The 18,935-nt window shown below is 41.4% G+C and overlaps 1 long non-coding RNA gene across 1 annotated transcript; it reads left to right on the top strand.

Moving 5' to 3' along the window:
• The first annotated feature begins 11,462 nt into the window (after positions 1 to 11,462).
• Positions 11,463 to 16,626, top strand: LOC132640708 (uncharacterized). Its single transcript, XR_009582351.1, has 5 exons — positions 11,463 to 12,160; positions 12,576 to 12,622; positions 13,710 to 13,797; positions 14,658 to 14,704; positions 15,628 to 16,626. It is a non-coding gene; the product is annotated as an uncharacterized LOC132640708 (long non-coding RNA).
• Positions 16,627 to 18,935: the final 2,309 nt, after the last annotated feature.

Genomic DNA, 18,935 nt, shown 5'->3' with positions numbered 1-18,935 from the left:
AGTAGAGTCTTGTTTATCGATGTGTTGTGCACCACATCTATAAACAGGAAGCTACAGGACATCTAGGATGTTGTGTTGCCCTTTCTTTGGAATCTTAGATCGTGCGATAGAGCTGTGTTATTAGGATTATTCTGATCTGACCCGTTGTTGTGTTTGCAGTAATGCCTCCGAAGAAGGCAACGGCGGCCCAGAAGGGCAAGGCGAAGGTGGGAGAGACCAGTCAGGCACAACGAGCTACTCGGGCTCGTGTCTATGATTTGCCTGAGGTTGCACCTCATTCTGAGGGGTCTGCTACACCCCCATTAGTACAGCCTGGAGCGGGACCTTCAGCAGCTCCAGAGGTCCGTGTACCCGCTCCTGAGACTCCAGCTCCTCAGCCAGGGGCGGAGGATAGGACCCTGCGGGAGGCTGTACAGTTGTTGACCACGATTGTAGCCGGACAGGCTCGCAGGCGCGGGCGGAGGGACGATGATGATGAAGACAGGCGGGAAAGCCTGAGAGTTCGGGAGTTCTTGTTATGCGGCCCTCCAGAGTTTTTCGGGTCTAAGCCCGACGAGGACCCCCATGACTTCATTCGGGGGATGCGGCGTGCATTAGACTTGGTCAGGGCGTCAGAGACCGAGTCGGTTGAGCTAGCTTCGCATAGACTTCGGGATGTTGCCGCGCATTGGTATGAGACTTGGGAGCTATCCCGGGGTGAGGGTGCTCCTCCAGCTATGTGGGATCAGTTTGTGACTGCTTTCACCCGCCACTTTCTGCCCCCAGAGTTACGACGGGAGCGAGCTGATCGGTTTTTGCATCTGCAGCAGAGGGGTCGGAGCGTCCGTGAATATAATTTGGAGTTTGATTCCCTGGCCCGGTATGCCCCTGCCGTGGTGGCAGATATGACAGATCGGATGCATAGATATGTTATGGGGTTGGATCGTTATCTGATTGACGGCGGTATGGCGGTGTCATTGCAGACAGATATGGATATTGCCCGTCTACAGGCCTACGCCCAGGGGATGGAGAACCGGCACCGAGCAGATCGGCCCAGCAGAGAGTACGATGGGAGACGGCCCAAGAGGGCCAGATCAGCGGGGCATTTTGGAGATTCTCGGGGCGGGCAGCCTCAGTATCAGTCCAGCGGGTATTTTCCTCCGTCAGGCCGGGACACGCAGTCTGCTAGTAAGAGATTTGATGGCGCAGGACCGTCCAGGGCAGACCAGAGTTCCAGAGCCCCAGGTCCTCAGGCGAGCAGGGGTCCCAGTCAGATTAGGCCACCTATGCCCCCGTGTTCATATTGTGGAAGATCGCACCCAGGTGAGTGCTTCAGGGTCACAGGGGCCTGTTTTGCTTGTGGTCGCCAGGGCCATATCATGCGGGATTGTCCGTGGGCAGGCGGTTCCGGTAGCGCAGCACCACCGATGAGATCCGTTGCTGGTTCGTCATCTACCCCTTCGGCCACGCGCTCTACAGGGCGAGGTATGCCAGCACCAGCGGGCCGCAGTAGAGGCCGTGTTGGGGGTTCAGATTCTAGCGGTCCCTCGAACCGCACCTACGCTTTGACTGGTCGTCGGGACCCAGAGGCACCCCCAGATACAGACCCAGGTATATTACTAACCTTTTTATTTAATGAATATGTGCAATGGTAGGTTTGTACCTCAGTATTACGCGATATTCTTTTTGTGTGTGTCAGTAAAGGTAGGGTAAGAATCCGAATTAATGAAAGTAACCGAGGCAGTTATCTTTACATGTGGGAGGAAAATATATGGGATTTGGAAGGCTAGAACGATAGACCACGCAGCCAGAAAAGCAAACCACCTTTTTGGGTCAGAGTGCGACCCGCTACGAAAAATTTCTGAAAGATTTGCTAAGACCCCGTTTGGCCTAAAATTGTGTGACAAAGGTCGTGCAGGGCAATTGATGGAATTATATCAGCCCTAACGCATCAAAATGCGTGAAAGTTTCGGGGTTAAGCGTGCTCAAGCCAGAGCAATCCTGGGATGGGTGACCCCCTGGGAAGTAATGCAAAGTTTTTCATAAGTGTAAGTATGATTAATGTAGATGGGAATTTGAGGTAACCAAAAGGTAATAGAATGTGTGTGGAGTAATTGGTGCCCTTTCGAGAGTCGCGCGGAACGAGGCGGACTAAATGGGCAAAAAGGATAGGGTACAACACTTCTTGGGAAATTGAACGAATTTGAATAACAGCCAGAGATGTTCGCCGGTAAGATATGAGTAAACGTGTGTAGGTGTATATGTATGTGTATGTGTGTGTATGATTCTCATTTGGTGCCTAGGAGGGCTAAGAGCTGAGCCCGGCGACTAATGTTGTGATAAATGAAAGGTAAGCAGTGTGAATAAATAGAATCCTTGAAAGAATCGATACGTAAGACGCAAGGTAAATTGTGTGACGACTGATGAGTGAGTTTGCAAATAAAAAGGGAATTCTCATGAATTATTGGATCCTTAATGTGAATGATGTGATCCTAAATTGACAATCTATCTGTGGTGCTTCCGCACTTCCAATTCCGATGAGGCTCTACCTGGTACGCCTCTATATTTCTGAGTTCGACTATGTTCCCGTCCGATGAACCTTTTGTGCGTTTGATTCTGGATCCGTTTCTGTCTGGCACACCTCTGTATGTCTGACTCTGGATATAAATCCGTCTGATATACTTCTGTGCGTTTGATTTTGACCGCGTGTGTGTTTGATACACTTCGGTTTGACTGGTCACAACTTTGTATGAAACAATCCTGTATACTTGATTCTGATTTCGGATCCGTTCGATATGAGTCCATACGTTTGACTTCAAGTGTGAATCTGTCTGGTGTATCTTCGTGTGTTGATTCTGCTTACGAGTTCGTTTGATACGCCTTTATACGTCTGACTCCGATCTCAGATGTGTCTGATATGCTTCCGTACCTTCGATGTTGACTACGAATCCAACCGTCATAGTTGAGTATGTCTGCCTCCGATTATGAATCCGTCCGGTTTTAGTTCTGAATCTGTTCGGCATGAAGTGTCTGATATGAAGTAAAGCGAGATTACGACGATGTGGTAAGGAAACTCAGGAGTGTGAAAAGAAGATGATATTGACGATGGTGTCTGGAAAGCGTCCGTCCCTTACAAGAATATAGTGCAGAGTTCGGTGATTACGTAGAGTATGAGAAAATGTATCATGAAGGTAGTTGAGTCAGCGATGTGAAACATCTACCCTAGTATTGGTAAAGGAGACATATCGGAGAAATCGATAAAGGACAACTATCAAGAGAACACTCCCGGAGTAGTACGACACCCGTGGGTTCGATTCAACATTCGAGGACGAATGTTCTTAAGGGGGGGAGAATGTTATGTCCCGTATTTTCGTATAACGAGAAATCAAGAAATAAATAAGACTTGTGTGTGTTGAGGAAATAATTTTGGTCCAAGTTGCTATGCTCATGTTGATTATGAAATCATGGATGTCAAGACCTCGGGGAAGGCCGAGGGTAAATTCGGAATTTTAGAAATTAGTTTCGGGAATTACAAAGCGGGACATATTATGAATTGGGCCAAGAGAATTTGAACAAAGTTGAGGCCCAAATTTTGTGAAGTGGCCGGCCAAGGGAGGCCCAAATTTTGTGAAGTGGCCGGCCAAGGGAGGCCCAAGCCCACTTTTAAAGAGTCATGTGCTAAGCACATGACTCCTATTATGGATATATATCATGATCACTTGGTAATTATCAAGACTTTAATCAAAAAAAAATCCAAGAACAAAGAGAAAGGGGTTTCGGCCGAAAAAGAAAGAGAAAGAAAAAAAAATTCGTGGCTTGTTTCTAATCCAATCACCTAGCCTCTTTTGGAAAAATTGATGGGTTCGAGGTGCTCTTCGTGGTGGTACAACTAGTTTGACGAGAGGACGACGTTTGCGGCGAATCGGGATCTTAAGATTAAGGTAAGGTTTTGATGTTTTAATGATATGAAATGGATGTATATGTGTTAGTAATTGAATTGGCGTAAAGATTTTGGAATGGTGTTGTGTTGTGCATGGCGTGTGTGTGCAAAGAGAGTGTGTTTGGCCGTGGGTTTTGTAAGATTTAAGGCATAGGAATTTGATCTTGTTTAGCTTGAATGATGTGTTGTTGTGGTCATTATGTTGTAAAGGATTGATTAAGGAATTGAGTTGGTGTTAGAAAATAATTTTGGACGTTATCGGAAAGTGTATACCCTTGGTATATTTGTGTATATCATAGTATATATATATATGATACTAAAGACTTTAAATATGATTTATGGTTGATGATAATGAGTGTGGAATGAAACGACGCAAGTTAGAACGTTCGTCGTAACTTTTGGTGTTTTGAATGAAAATTGGAAAGTAGTGAATTTTGGGGATGTTTGTATGTGGTTTGGAACTTGTTTGTTATGTAATGGAATAATCTTGAATGAATGAATACAATAATGTGGATATGAGTTGAAATTGCGAAGTTTGGAAATAGGATTACCAACTTATGAAATAAGGTGCAATTGTGAAGTCAATGTGTTTGATTGTGATTCGTATTGTGTAATGATGTTTGGGTTGTTGTTGTTGTTGTATTTTGAGCCGAGCCAAGTCTCGGGGATGTTAGGTTTATAGGGGAAATGCTGCCGAAATTTCGGTAGCCAAGTATAGCCCCAAAGATGAAAATGCTAACTCTCATGAATAGTAACTGGTAAAAGTGACCATTTGCAGTTTCTGGACGAAACGGGAATTGCGATTTGAGGAGCGTAAGGCGCCAACCAGGTATGTAAAGCCTACCTCTCATTCTTTTGGCATGTCCTAGACCCACTAGGTAAATTTCGGAATCTCGGGAATAACCCTGCTCTTGGAAATCGAAGTTCAAGTTCGAGCACTATTCACTCAGCGCGATTGAACCCCTTTTTGTCACTTTTGGTTAAAAGAATGTTCGTACCTCCATAACTTGTGCTGTTGTGTCCGAAACCCTTCGAAACTTTCGTAGATGGCTCTATGGAGCCGAAAGTCTGTGATTTGTGTCCGCCGCCTCAATTTGACCCGAGGTGGGCCCGCGAGCCCCGAGGCTCCCCTTATTCGGTTTGTTTGATTCGCTTGTGTCTGTTATGATTCGCAATCTTCTATTTATGACTCAAGGATGTGTTTGAAACTTCCTATGCCATTAATGCATGTTCTGTACTTTGGGATGATGTGAGAATTCCGGAAAAATGACTTATGAACAGTTTTCTTACGAATTTGACAGTTTGGAACTTCGTAACCTTTATATGCCTACTTTTATCAATTCGATTCCTACTCCGAGCCTTCTGGCGTCAGTATCTACCTATACGTAAACTATATGTTGAGTCCGACAAATTATTTTTGATATGCATATGGTTTCTGCACTACTCTGTTCGTGCTGTCTGCTATGTCTTCGTTCGTCGGTACCCGGGCCGACTTTGTGATCGTGCGCGCTATAATATATTCGGGAGTTATGATGTGTTACGGTTTCCGAGGCCTCGCCATAGGGCCGGTTACCGTTTATGGAGTTATGATGTGATATGGCATTTGATATGTTCTGATGATATGATGTGTGTGTGATATGATGGGTCTGGAGACTGTACGGAGATTTGAAAACTTCTGGAGTTATGATGTGTTGTGGCACCAGCGTCGGGGGGTGACCATGTTCCTAAACCCTATACATGATTTGATTTGCATTTGTACGTTCGCCTCCCGCACAGGTTTGCTTTGTTTGCGATGTTGGTGTGTTTGTTCTTCTGACTCCAGCTGTGTTTGTGATTTCTGTACCTTCTGCTTTACATACTCAGTACTTCTCCCGTACTGACCCCCGTTTCTTCGGGGGCTGTGTTTCATGCCCGCAGGTACAGAAGCTCGTTTGGGTGGTCCTCCAGTTTAGGCTACTCATTCTGCTGTGTTGGAAAGCTCCCCTTGATCCGGAGTCTACTTTTGGTACATATCTTTTGTTGTGTCTGTACTCTGTATATTTGGATGAGTGGGTACGGCGGGGCCCTGTCCCGTCCTATGTTCTTATGTTCTGTTTTGTCTAGAGGCCTGTAGTCAGATTTGTGGGTCGTGGGTCCGGTGTGTTTGCATGTGAGTCTGTTTTACGATCTTAAGTGGCCCGTACGCTACTATGGCCAAGTCGGCCTCTGAGTTTGTATGTATGTGTATGCATTTGGGGGCGATGTGCATTCCGCCACCCTTCTGATGTGTGTGTGTGAAATTTGGCGATGTATATTCCGCCTCCTTTCTGATTTGCGATTTGTTTGATTTGTACGGGCGACTGCTTAGGATAAGTGTTCGGTAGTTGTCTGATTGCGATGTTGAGTTTGGTCGAGTCTGATTACGATGATTTGGGTGTGAGTTCGTTTGGGGTGTCCCGGAAGGGCACCAGTCGCGGCCCACGGGGCTGGGTCGTGACATCGTATCATGTCCGTATTCATACTCATATCTATATCATATACATATTCATATCATGTACATATCCATATCATATACATATTTATATAATATACATACCTGGCCCTACCAAGGCTTCAGGGTTACATATACCTGGCCCTACCAAGGCTTCAGGCTTATCCGTACCCAACTGCGGAGGTGTGTGCGCGTTACATAAATATATACATATTCTACCCGTCCCTATAAGCTCAGGGTTCCATAATAGTCATACATAGATACATATAAATAATAGCTCATAAGCATCTTTAGAATCATTACCATTTTCATCGTCGTCATTATCGTTATCACTATCATCGTCATTCATTACATCTATCCTTATTGGATTACTCGTCATATGAGGAATTTAGCACAATCGTAACATATCGAGAATCATAAGATTAGTAGCTTTTGAAGATAGAGTCATTTGGAGGACATCATAGACTTATAGAAGATTTAGATGATTGGCCAAAGAACAATGCCTTATGAAAGAAGGGTTAGCCTTACATACCTTTCCGTTCATCTATTTTACCACTTGCGCGTTCTCCTTCAGCGCTCACATTTCTACCTTCATTAAAGTTATACTATCATTAGAAATCGATAGCTAGCATACACGACTAAAACTAGAGAAAATAGGACAGCATCTCCTTTATTTATATGACATTACTCCATATCGTATATCAACTCCCAAACGTCAATAATACATTTGCAATATCATAACAATAGTCTTTATTTATCCACATTATCTACATTTCTCGATTCGCTTCCAATCACCCATATCCATGGTCATAACACACGACTACGTTCATTCATATACAATGTCTATCTCATGTTCTTAACATCATTTACAACATGATTACAATCATATCATATCACGAATCATTACTCAATCCAAACTATTACTCAAAGATGACACTATTCCCACATTCAAGACCCATTTTCTATATCCTTCTACAATCCAAGTGTTTCAACTTTCAAATACCTTAAACAACATGGAAATACCATAAATATTACCTTAGATGTTGTAGGAACAAGCTTTGGGTGGAAATACTTCACTTGAGCCAAAACCCTAATTCATCTCCAATGAGATTTCTTGACTTGGATGATCTTTAATGGGTTTCTTACACTTGATTCACTTAGTTTATGTTGTTGATCACTAATATCTCATGAATTCTTGTGGGAGAAATGTAGAGAGATGTTTTAGAGTGAAGGGGTGTGATAGGGAAATGAAATGAAATGAAACTTGGATCCCTCATTAAATACACCAAATCTGTCCCGATCAGTTCTACGGACCAACATACGATCCGTATAATTTATACTGACCGTATGTCTGGTTGTAGATTTGGTCCAGAGAGGGGTGACAATCTGGGATGATTGTACAGTCCAACATACGGTCCGTATATTTTATACGGCGAGTATGTTTGACCGTATAATCCCCAGTTTCCCGAAGTTCGTTTTCGTCGACTCGTTTGATCTCCAATCCTCATGGAACCTCCTTAACACTTGTCTATCACCTCATTAAAAATCTAAGGGACGTTATAACTCTTCTCCAAAGCATTGTTAAATCCTCGTTAACTTGTTACTCGTAATTCCTTTTCGATACCTATCGTATGCCTTGCCTTCTCTTGGAAAACTTTCTTTCCCTACCTCTAACGTCTTTGAAATCTTAACTAGGGTCATCAAATATCATTCCTTACTTATCGAGATACCGTATACTTCGTGCTCTTCGTTACTCTATTCACTGTGCATCAACGGAAAATTTTCCGAGGTGTATCATAGTGCATTACAAAAGAAGAATGTGGGGGAAGAGGGAGTAGAGGAGAGTAGTTCTCAAGGGGTGAGTGGAAAGAAAGGAGAGCTTAGAGGAAAAACCAAGGTATCTCATTGTTACACCTCAGAAAATTTTCCGTTGATGCACAGTGAATAGACTAACGAAGAGCACGAAGTATGCGGTATTTCGATAAGTAAGGAATGACATTTGACGACCTTAATTAAGATTTCAAAGACATTCGAGAAAGGGGGAGAAAGTTGCCAAGAGAAGGCAAGGCATACGATAGGTATCGAAGAAGAATTATAAGTAACAAGTTAACGAGGATTTAAAAATGCTTTGGAGGAGAGTTATAACATCTCTTAGATTGTTAATGAGGTGGTAAACAAGTGCTAAGAAGGTTCCATAAGGATTGAGGATCAAACGAGTCGACGGGGACGAACTTCGGATCACTGGGGATTATACAGCCAAACATACTGGCCGTATAAAACATACGGACCATATGTTGGACCGTACAATCATCCCAGATTGTCACCATTCTCTGGACCAATTCTACGGCCAGACATACGGTCAGTATAATTTATACGGACCGTATGTTGGTCCGTAGAACTGGCCGGGAACAGATTGGTGTATTTAATGAGGGACCAAGTCTTATTTCATTTCATTTCCATATCACACCCCTTCTCTCTAAAACATCTCCCTACATTATTCCATAATAATTCAAGAGGTATTAGTGATCAACAACATAAACTAAGTGAATCAAGTGTAAGAAACCCATTAAAAGATCATCCAAGTCAAGAAATCTCATTGGAGATGAACTAGGGTTTTGGCTCAAGTGAAGTATTTCCACCCAAAGCTTGTTCCTACAACATCTAAGGTAAGATTTATGGTATTTCCATGTTTGAAAGATGAAATACTTGGATTGTACAAGGATGTAGAAAAATGAGTCATGAATGTGGAATAGTGCCATTTTGAGTAATAGCTTGAATTGAGTCATGATTCTTGATGTGTTTTAATATTGATATGTTATAAATGATGTTAAGAACATGCGATAGGAAATGTATATGAATGAACGTAGTTGTGTGTTGTGACCATGGATATGGGTGATTGGCAGTGAATTGAGAAATATAGATAATGTGGATGAATAAAGGCTATTGTTATGATATTGTGAATGTATTATTGACGTCTGGGAGTTGATATACGATATGGAGGAATGTTGTATAAATAAAGGAGATGCTGTCCGGTTTCCTCTAGTTTTAGTTGGGTATGCTAGCTTTCTACTTCTAATGATGATATAACTTTAATGAAGGTAGAAACGCGAGTGTTGAAGGAGAACGTGCAAGTGGTAAAATAATTGAACAGGAAGGTATGTAAGGCTAACCCTTCTTTCATAAGGCATGGTTCTTTGTCCAATCTTCTAAATCTTTTATAAGTCTATGATGTCCTGCAAATGACTCTATCTTCAAAAGCTATTAAGCTTATGATTCTCGATATGTTACGATTGTACTAAGTTCCTCATATGATGCGTAATCCTATAAGGATAGATGTAATGAACGACGATGATAGTGATAACGATACGATAACGACGATAATAGCGATGACGATTGTTACATCCCTCGTTTTCATGCGTTGGAAAGCGTGCGAGTTAAATGACACTGGTAACAGAAACGAGGTTATCCTCCCAAGCTTATAGGTGGTTGTAGTGATGGTACAAATCTGTTATAAATATTAGAAGTTAAACAAATCTAAGAAAATAAGTTTCGTCGAGGTTCGAAATTTATTTGATGAAATACGATCCAAGCTATAATATCCTGTATTTTTGGACTAGGAAATTGAATCATGCAACATGAGCAAATTTACCCGATCCCGAAGGATTTGGTCATATTCAAGCATGAAAATCAAGAACTCGGCGTATACAAAGAATGAAGTTCCGAAATAATTTAGGATTTAACTATTGTGGTGACGGTGATTGGAAATAATATTTTATGTGTGCTAAAAGAGGCTACGGAGCAGTATCATATTTCATGATTTATGATGATGAGTATATGAAGTGATCAATATTTAAGTGAATTGAGATCAAGAAATTAATTATATGAAAATTTGTTAAATGGATAAATATTTTTTTTGGTGGGTTGCCACATGGTATTAATTAGGCCAATAGGTGGCATAAGTTGGTGCTAGATTAATTGTTGAGTCAACAGCCCCTAATGTGAATAAGGGACACATGGCAAGACATAAGGTGCCAACTTTGGACATTATCATTGTTTTTTTCTTGCTATGTCACGTTGTGGAAAAGTCCATTAGGATGGATTCACTTTAGTTTCATTTAGATGAATTAAAAGAGAAGGAAAATTGAAACTGAAAACTTCTTTTTGGCAGCAATGTATTTCAATGTGTTTTACACACACATCAACGTTATGGAATTTTGTTACGGGTTTCGCTCGTCGCTTTGATCTCGTTGTTCCGTTTTATCGTGTTGTTGAATTTGGAATTTCTTCAAGGTGAAGTAATGTGGAAGAAGAGTACTTCTTGGCATATAAGGTAAGAATTATCCTCTTCTAAGTATACTTAAATTCACTGAAGTTATAGCTAAATCGTGGGATGAGAAATACGAAAATTATACCGTAGATCGTATTTGATGTTGTTGTTGGCTTATGGGCTGTTTTGTGGATTATGTAGACGTTGTTATGGATGGAAATTATGGTAAATAGCATGAATAATACGTTCTTGATGTTTCTATATGTTACATCTCGTACTTTCGTACGTCGGAAAGCGTGCGAGTTAAATGACACTACTAACGGACACGGGGTTATCCCCCAAGTGTATAGGTGGTTAAAGTGATAGTACACATGTATCATAAGGATTTGAGTTAAACCAATCGAAGAAAATAAGTTTTGTCGAGGTTCAACATTTGTTTGAGTGAAATACGGTCCAAGCTATAATATCCCGTATTTTTGGACTAGAAAAATTTAATCGTCCAACATGAGCAAATTTACCCGAGCCCGGAGAATTCGAGCATATTCAAGGATGAAAATCGAGAGCTCGGTGTACAAAGAGTTTGAGGTCCTGAAATAATTTAGGACTTAACAAGTGTGACCACGGTGATTGAGAATAATATTTTATGTGTACCAAAAGGGACTATGGACTAGTGTTATGTCACATAATCATGGCAATAAGTATATGAAGTGTATTAAAAATAATTGTTATTAAAGTGAACTGAGATCAAGAAATTAATTATGGATACATGGAGACTTTGGCACGTGTTGGGCAGCAAGGATGCTAAACTTATAATTCTAGTTGGTGGCAGCAAGTATGACTATTAAATAAAGTCAAACAATGACTAGCTAATTTATGAAGCTAGGTGGCATATCTAGGAGGATCCTTCAAAAAGTAATCCTTGTGGACTGGGACCCACAGCCCACTATGGTAAAGAAAACTCCATTTATCATTAAGTGATTCACGTTTTGTAAAGTTAAAGGAGGGGCAGCAATAACAATGATATATGGTTAAATGGAGTATTTCCATTTATGGGGAAAGAATTGATGCAAATTCCAAAGTACACCAGCAGCAATTGACGTCCCTGCTCCTTCTTTTTATGGAAACCACTTTCTTTTCTTTCTATTTTTAGGAAAACAAAGGGGTACTGCCCGTGGATATATAGAGGTATTTATATATATACAGATTTCAACACACCTCAAATGGGGAGGACCTCTTTATTGACTTATGGGCAAAAACGTACTAGTACATTAACTGTACATTCAATTCTTGGAAGATTAAGCAAGCAACAATGTGATTTATGTGTGGTAGACCAGCAACATTAATTATAATTTTGGCAGCAACATGATTTATTCGGAACAGCAGCTACGTTATACGATTTGGTTACGGGTTTCGATTACTACTTTAATCTCGTTGTTTCGTTATTGAATTCGGACTTTCTTCAAAGTGAAGTAACGTGAAAGAAGAGTATTTCTTGGCATATAAGGTAATAAATCCTCTCTCCTGGATATATTTAATTTTGTCCAAGTTATAGCTAAATTGTGGGATGGGAACTACGAAAATTATGCCGCAAATCGTATAAGTTGTTGTGGTTGTTGTCGTGTAGGTTGTTGGTGGTTGATTGAGTTGTTTATGGGCTGGAATTTAAAGATTTGATATGATTATTTCTGTTATCGTTGTTGTTGATATTGTTGTGACAATCGGAGATTAATTGGAAGTTCGGGTTAGGCGAGTTATATAGAGGAAATGCTGTCCGATTTCCGTTAAGTTCTTAACTAATCAAAATACTAATAATCAAGAAGTATGAACTAAGAAGTGATTCCCATAAGTGATTGGTGGTAGATTTATAAGTTTGGGAAGTCGTAGTTTATTAACAATAGTGTTACTCTCATATTAAATAGGCTAAAGGGGCGACGAAGCAAGCTTGGTTACGGTTGGTCTACGACAGGTATGTAAAGTTGTCCCTTCTTTCTTTTGGCATGTCCTAGACGTAAGTGATGAATGACATGAGCTTTGGGGTAATTCCATTCATAAGTTCCGACTGTGATTCATGATTCTTATTCACTTCTTGATGTTAGAGCTTTTAAAGTAGTTAAGCCACTGCCCTCGAGCTTTCTATATATTGTATAGTATAATCGTATGTATAAGTCTCTATTCCTAAAGGCTCTATAATGACTAATGTCCTTAACTTTCATAAGCTGTCTCGTATTGATTTGATACCTGTCTATGATCCCTAAGACGTTATTTAATATAGTTCATAATGATATTCAAAGAGCCACTAGGATGGCTAATGTTCTTGATTTCCAGAAACTATTTTATTATGTCTTGATACGTGTATATAATCCTTGAGGTTCTATTTTTATATAATCCACAGCGACATTCGAAAGGTATTTGATATGACTATTGTCTTGGTTTTCAAATGATGATTCGTTTTGATTATTCTATTGAGTCTCAGATATGATTTAATTTGCATATGGTTTCTCACTACTCTGCTCGTGTATGCCTCAATACATCTTTCACTGAGTCCCGGGCCAGGACATGTTTTCGTGCACAGATCCACTGCATTATTCACCGAGTCCCTCACTAGAGGGCCGGGACACGTTATATATATGTATATGATGATATGATGACATGATGATACGATGATATGGGGATGGCGGCTAGGATGCCACATGATGATCTTATTCACCGAGTCCCTCACTAGAGGGCCGGGACACGTTATATATATATATATACATGATGATGATATGATTTTATTTACCGAGTCCCTCACTAGAGGGCCGGGACACGTTATACATATGCATATGAACAGGATGATTCTCTAATGGTGACATTAAGTTTCATAACGAGTTAAGTCTGATATTGACACCATGATTTATGATTCAAAGGTAAGCCTTGTGGTTTTCTGGTTATTGTACTGGTTTTCTGTACTCCTCACTTCAGTATGATCCTGTTTATTGTATTTATGCTTTACATGCTCAGTACATATTCCGTACTGACACCCTTTCTTCGGGGGGCTGCGTTCATGCCCGCAGGTACAGATGCTCACGTTGGTAACCCGCCAGCTTAGGAGTCCTATTCAGCTATCTTGGAGAGCTCCCTTGTTCCGGAGCCCAGATTTTGGTACAGAATCTCTTGTGGTATATATGTATTTTATCTAGGGGCACGGCGGGGCTCTGTCCCGTCATATGATACTGTTGTTACTCTTAGAGGTCTGTAGACATATGTGTGGGTTGTGTATCGATGTTGTTCAGTTGTGTCTATATGGCTTATGTTTTGGGACGTAGCGGCAGCCTTGTCGGCTTGCGTAGATATATATATATATATATATATATATATATATATATATATATATATATATATATGTTTTGAGAAGTAATGTGTTATCATAGCCTTGTCGGCTCGTTTATAGCGGGGATGTTCCCTTATATATTATGAAAGCCTTGTCGGCTTATGTACTATAATGTCTGTTGAAAGTTGTACCTCCCCAGGAGACAGGTTGTTGTGATACGTCTAAATAAAGTGACAGTTTTGAGACGACGTCTTGCCTTGGTATTGATAAGTCTGTATTATGCTAGTTGTGAATGATTATAGTTAACAGGTACATACGAGTGTCCAGCTCGGGCACTAGTCACGGCCCACGGGGTTTGGGTCGTGACATTATATATGTCTATGTGTTTATAAAGAGAATCGATGGAAGATTTATCGATATAGATTTGGACTAAAACTTGAGGAAAGTGATTTTGTGTTCTTGAATTAGTTGAAAAAGGATTGTGGCATAATTCTTACTCGGTTTGATATGGCAACTTGTATGTACGATTGTTGCTAACGTTGTTACCATTGATTGGGAATTGTTTAAAGTTGGATTGGAGTGGGTAACATAGGGGAAATGCTGCCCAAATTTTATTAAGTAACGTGCTAGCTTAGACTTTGGATTCTAAGTGTACTATAGTTAATACTTGATATCAATATTGTTGTTGTAGATTGAGGAGTCCGGGATCTGATTTGTGGTTAGCTTGGAGCGGATAAGGTATGTTAAGGCTATTCCCTTTTCTTCTTTTGGCATGGTCTATAGGAGACAAACGGACGATGAACGTATAAACTCCAAAGAAGCTCCTATTCTTAGAAATACTAGAATGGCTAATGTTCTTGATTTCCAGAAGCTATTTCATTATGTCCTGATACGTGTCTATGATTCCTGAAGTCCTATTTTGATATTATAATCCATAGTGACATTCGAGGGTGTTATGCTTCCAGGTTATTAAAAGAGTTCCAGAAATAATCTTATGAGTCTCACTTGCATTCATTTGCTTCTATATGTATGTTAAGGCCATCCTTTCTTTCATTTTGGCATGAATTACATAAACTGAGCGAACAACGAACATATATGACTCCAAGGAACTCTAGTCCTCAATAGTGCTTGACATGATAGTTGTCTTTGATTCTCAAGTGTTGGTTCATTCTAATTATTCTATTGAGTCTCAGATGATGATATAGTTTTCATATGGTTGCTCATGATATTCTACTCGTGCATGTTGTTAATATATCATTCACCGAGTCCCGGGCCGGGTATGTATTCGTGCACAGTTTCATTGCATTGTTCACCGAGTCCCTCACTAGAGGGCCGGGTACAGTATATATATGATTATTTTACCGAGTCCCTCACTAGAGGGCCGGGTACGGTATATATATGATTACTTCACCGAGTCCCTCACTAGAGGGCCGGGTACAGTATATATTTATATTTCACCGAGTCCCTTACTAAAGGGCCGGGTATGGCATATATTTACATTTTTAGTCATTGCCTTCGGGGCTATTCATATTACAGATGGTTTCTCATACTCTCATTATGGCTTATATCTCATTCTTTATGATTACTGCTGCCTTACATACTCGGTACATTGTTCGTACTGACGTCCCTTTGCCCGGGGGCGCTGTGTTCATGCCACACAGTCCCATATTGTTTTACAGGTAAAAGTATTCAGCTAGGATGGTTGGCTATCAGCTGGGAATGGCAAACTCCATTTTCTTCCTGGAGCAGTGCCGAGTCATTATGATTATCATATATGTGTACGGGTATGTCCGGGCCCTGTCCCGACTCATATGATCCAGGTGTTTACTCTTAGAGACTTTGCAGACAGTGTCCTGTGGTTTGTATATTGAGATGTCATGTGTTGGGTAAAGCGACCACGTAGGCCGATATGTCAGTTTGACTTGCTCGATTTTTGATTAATTGAGTATCGTTCGCAAATTTCTATGGTTTGACGGAAAGTAATTTATTATATTTCTGAAATTTTTCTATATGTCCAGTTTCATTATGTGAATGCTAGAGGGTTCGCTTAGCTCTAAGTAAGAGCTGGGTGCCCATCATGCCCTATCGGAATTGGGGTGTGACAATGATAATGATGACGATAATGATAGTGATGATAATAGTAAAGATGCTTATGAGCTATTATGTATATGTATCTGTGTATGACTATTATGGGGCCCTGAGCTTATAAGGCTGGGTAGAATATGTATATATTTATGTAATGTGTGCACACCTCTGCAGTTGGTACGGATAACCCTGAAGCCTTGGTAGGGCCAGGTATGTGTAACCTTGAGCCTTGGTTGGCCAAGTATGTATGATAAACCGAGCCTAGCCATGGTCGGGTACGTGAAACACCGAACCTTCTTGGTCGGGCATGCTATGTAAATGCTATGTATATGCTATGGTTATGTATATGATATAGATATGAGTATGAATACGGATATGATACGAATATGAATAAGAATATGTATATGGTATGAATGTGAATAAAGGTATGTATATGGATACGAGTACGGATACGAAATGTAAATGAGTACGGATATGAAAACGGATACGAATTCGGATGTATGTACACAACCTCGCATTAGAAATGGAAGGTCTCTATGAAAAGCAAGTAAGTGCTTATGACGATGATATTACTATCTCCCATCTTATGCTATTTCTTATGTCGCTTATTATGCTTCTATATTGATATTGAACATGCTTTACATACTCAGTACGTTCTTCGTACTGACGTCCTTTTGTTTGTGGACGCTGCGTCATGCCCGCAGGTGGCCAGGGAGACAGACTTCATTCATGGCTATATTACTCAAGGACTACATAGCGGAGCTCCATTTCATTTGGAGCTATAGCTTTTGGCACTTATTCTTTTGTGTACATATTTATGGGCATAGCGGGGTCCTGTCCCGCCTATATGATAAGACATACTCTCGTTAGAGGCTCGTAGACATGTGTATATGGTTAGATGTGTTTGGCCTTGTCGGCCTATATTTTGGATTTCATTTTGTTAGCCTCGTCGGCTTATGTACATTGATATGGACATAGATGCCAATGATGATATAAAGGTATTATTGTCCAATAGGAGTAGTATGATTGATGAATGGAAATGTAAGATTTAGTATGTGGCTCACCTAGATGTAAATGTAAAGGTATGATAAGAGGTGCCCGGGTGGGCTAGCACCGGGTGCCCGTCGCGGCCCTCCTGTTGGGTCGTGACAAAAGTGGTATTAGTTATGGGTGTGTTGCGCGCCACACTTATAAACAAGAGGCTGCGGGCATTTTAGGAATGATTGACCTTCTTTCTTCATAACATCGTGCGATAGAGCTATGATATAAGAACTTTCTTCTCTTTAACCGTGTATTGTGTATTTCAGAGATGCTTGTAAAGAGAAAGGCTACAACAGCTCAAAAAGGCAAGACAGCGGCAGAAAAGCGGGCTGAAAGAGCACCGCCAGCTGTTGTAGAGGAAAGTGAGTCCCATAATGCGGCTCAATCTCAGTCCTCCCAGACAGTGCCTATTTCTGAGGAGCGTGAGGGAGGCTCAGCTCCAGCTCCAGCACCTCCGGCTCCTCCACCGGATGCTTCGGGCCAAGATGTAAAAGAGGCCATTCATTTACTTACTCAATTGGTTGTTGCTCAGACTCAGCGGCAAAGTGCAGGGCAAGGTGATAGGGCTGTTAGTCTAAGGGCCCGTGATTTCATTAGCTTAAACCCTTCGGAATTCTTTAGATCAAAGCCGGATGAGGACCCTCAGAATTTTATTGATGGAATGTTGAGGACGCTTCATTTGATACATGCTTCGGACACCGAATCGGTGGAGTTAGCATCATATAAATTGAGAGATATCTCGATCCATTGGTACACGGTTTGGATGGCTTCAAGGGGAGCCAATGCACCTCCCCCGGTATGGCAAGAATTTGTTGATGCCTTCTTCCGACATTATATGCCTCCAGAAGTTCGGCGAGCTAGAGCCGATAAATTCTTGAATTTGAAGCAAGGTAGCATGAGTGCTTTAGAGTATAGTCTCCGCTTCCATTCTTTGGCCAGGTATGCTTTAGCCATGGTAGCGGATATGGGTGACCGAGTACACCGATTCGTGAAAGGCCAAGGGCCACATTTGATGGATAGGTGTTTGACTGCGTCCCTTCAGGACAATATAGATATTTCTCGCATTCAGTCTCATGCTCAAAATTTAGAAGAAAGTCTACAACAACAAAGAAGCGAACGTGAGCATAATAGGGGACATAGCAAGAGGGCTAGATCTTCGGGTCTGATGGGTGAGTTTAGAGGCGGGCACAGACAGTAGTTTTCTAGGCATTTAGACTATTCTATGCATAGTGTGCCTCCACGGTTTTCAGGCCAGAGATTTGATAGATCCACTCATTCCGGGCCGAGTCAGAGCTTTTCAGGATCTCAGTTTAGAGGTGATTCGGGTCAGGCGAGGTCACACGTGCCACAATGTTCCCAGTGTGGGAAGTTTCATTGGGGTCCATGCCGATTGGGTTCAGAGGTTTGCTATTCATGTGGTTGACCAGGCCATATTATGCGTGATTGCCCCTCAGTTCATGGTGGAGGTATGACCCAGCCTTCAGGGTCGGTAGCCGGATCTTCAGCGTGTGTACGCCCTATGGGGCCAGGTTCACATGCGCCAGTCAGCCATGGTAGAGGCAGAGGGAGATTCCCCAGTTCAAGCAATCCTCAGCACCGTATTTATGCTTTGGCTAGACGCCAAGACGTGAGTCTTCTCCTGATGTGGTCACAGGTATATTATCGGTATTTTCTCATGATGTATATGCTTTGATTGATCCGGGATCTACATTGTCATATGTTACTCTGTATATTGCGGGTCGATTTAGAGTCGAACCGGAGTCGATCAAACCTTTTGAGATGTCTACACCCGTTGGTGAATCGGTAATAGCTAGCCAAGTATATAGAAACTGCATAATCGTGA

Source organism: Lycium barbarum, chromosome 1 (genome assembly GCF_019175385.1).
Source record: "Lycium barbarum isolate Lr01 chromosome 1, ASM1917538v2, whole genome shotgun sequence".
In the NCBI taxonomy this organism is placed as follows: Eukaryota; Viridiplantae; Streptophyta; class Magnoliopsida; order Solanales; family Solanaceae; genus Lycium; species Lycium barbarum.
The sequence above is the reverse complement of the archived record's forward strand: the minus strand, read 5'-3'. Positions and strand labels throughout refer to the sequence as shown.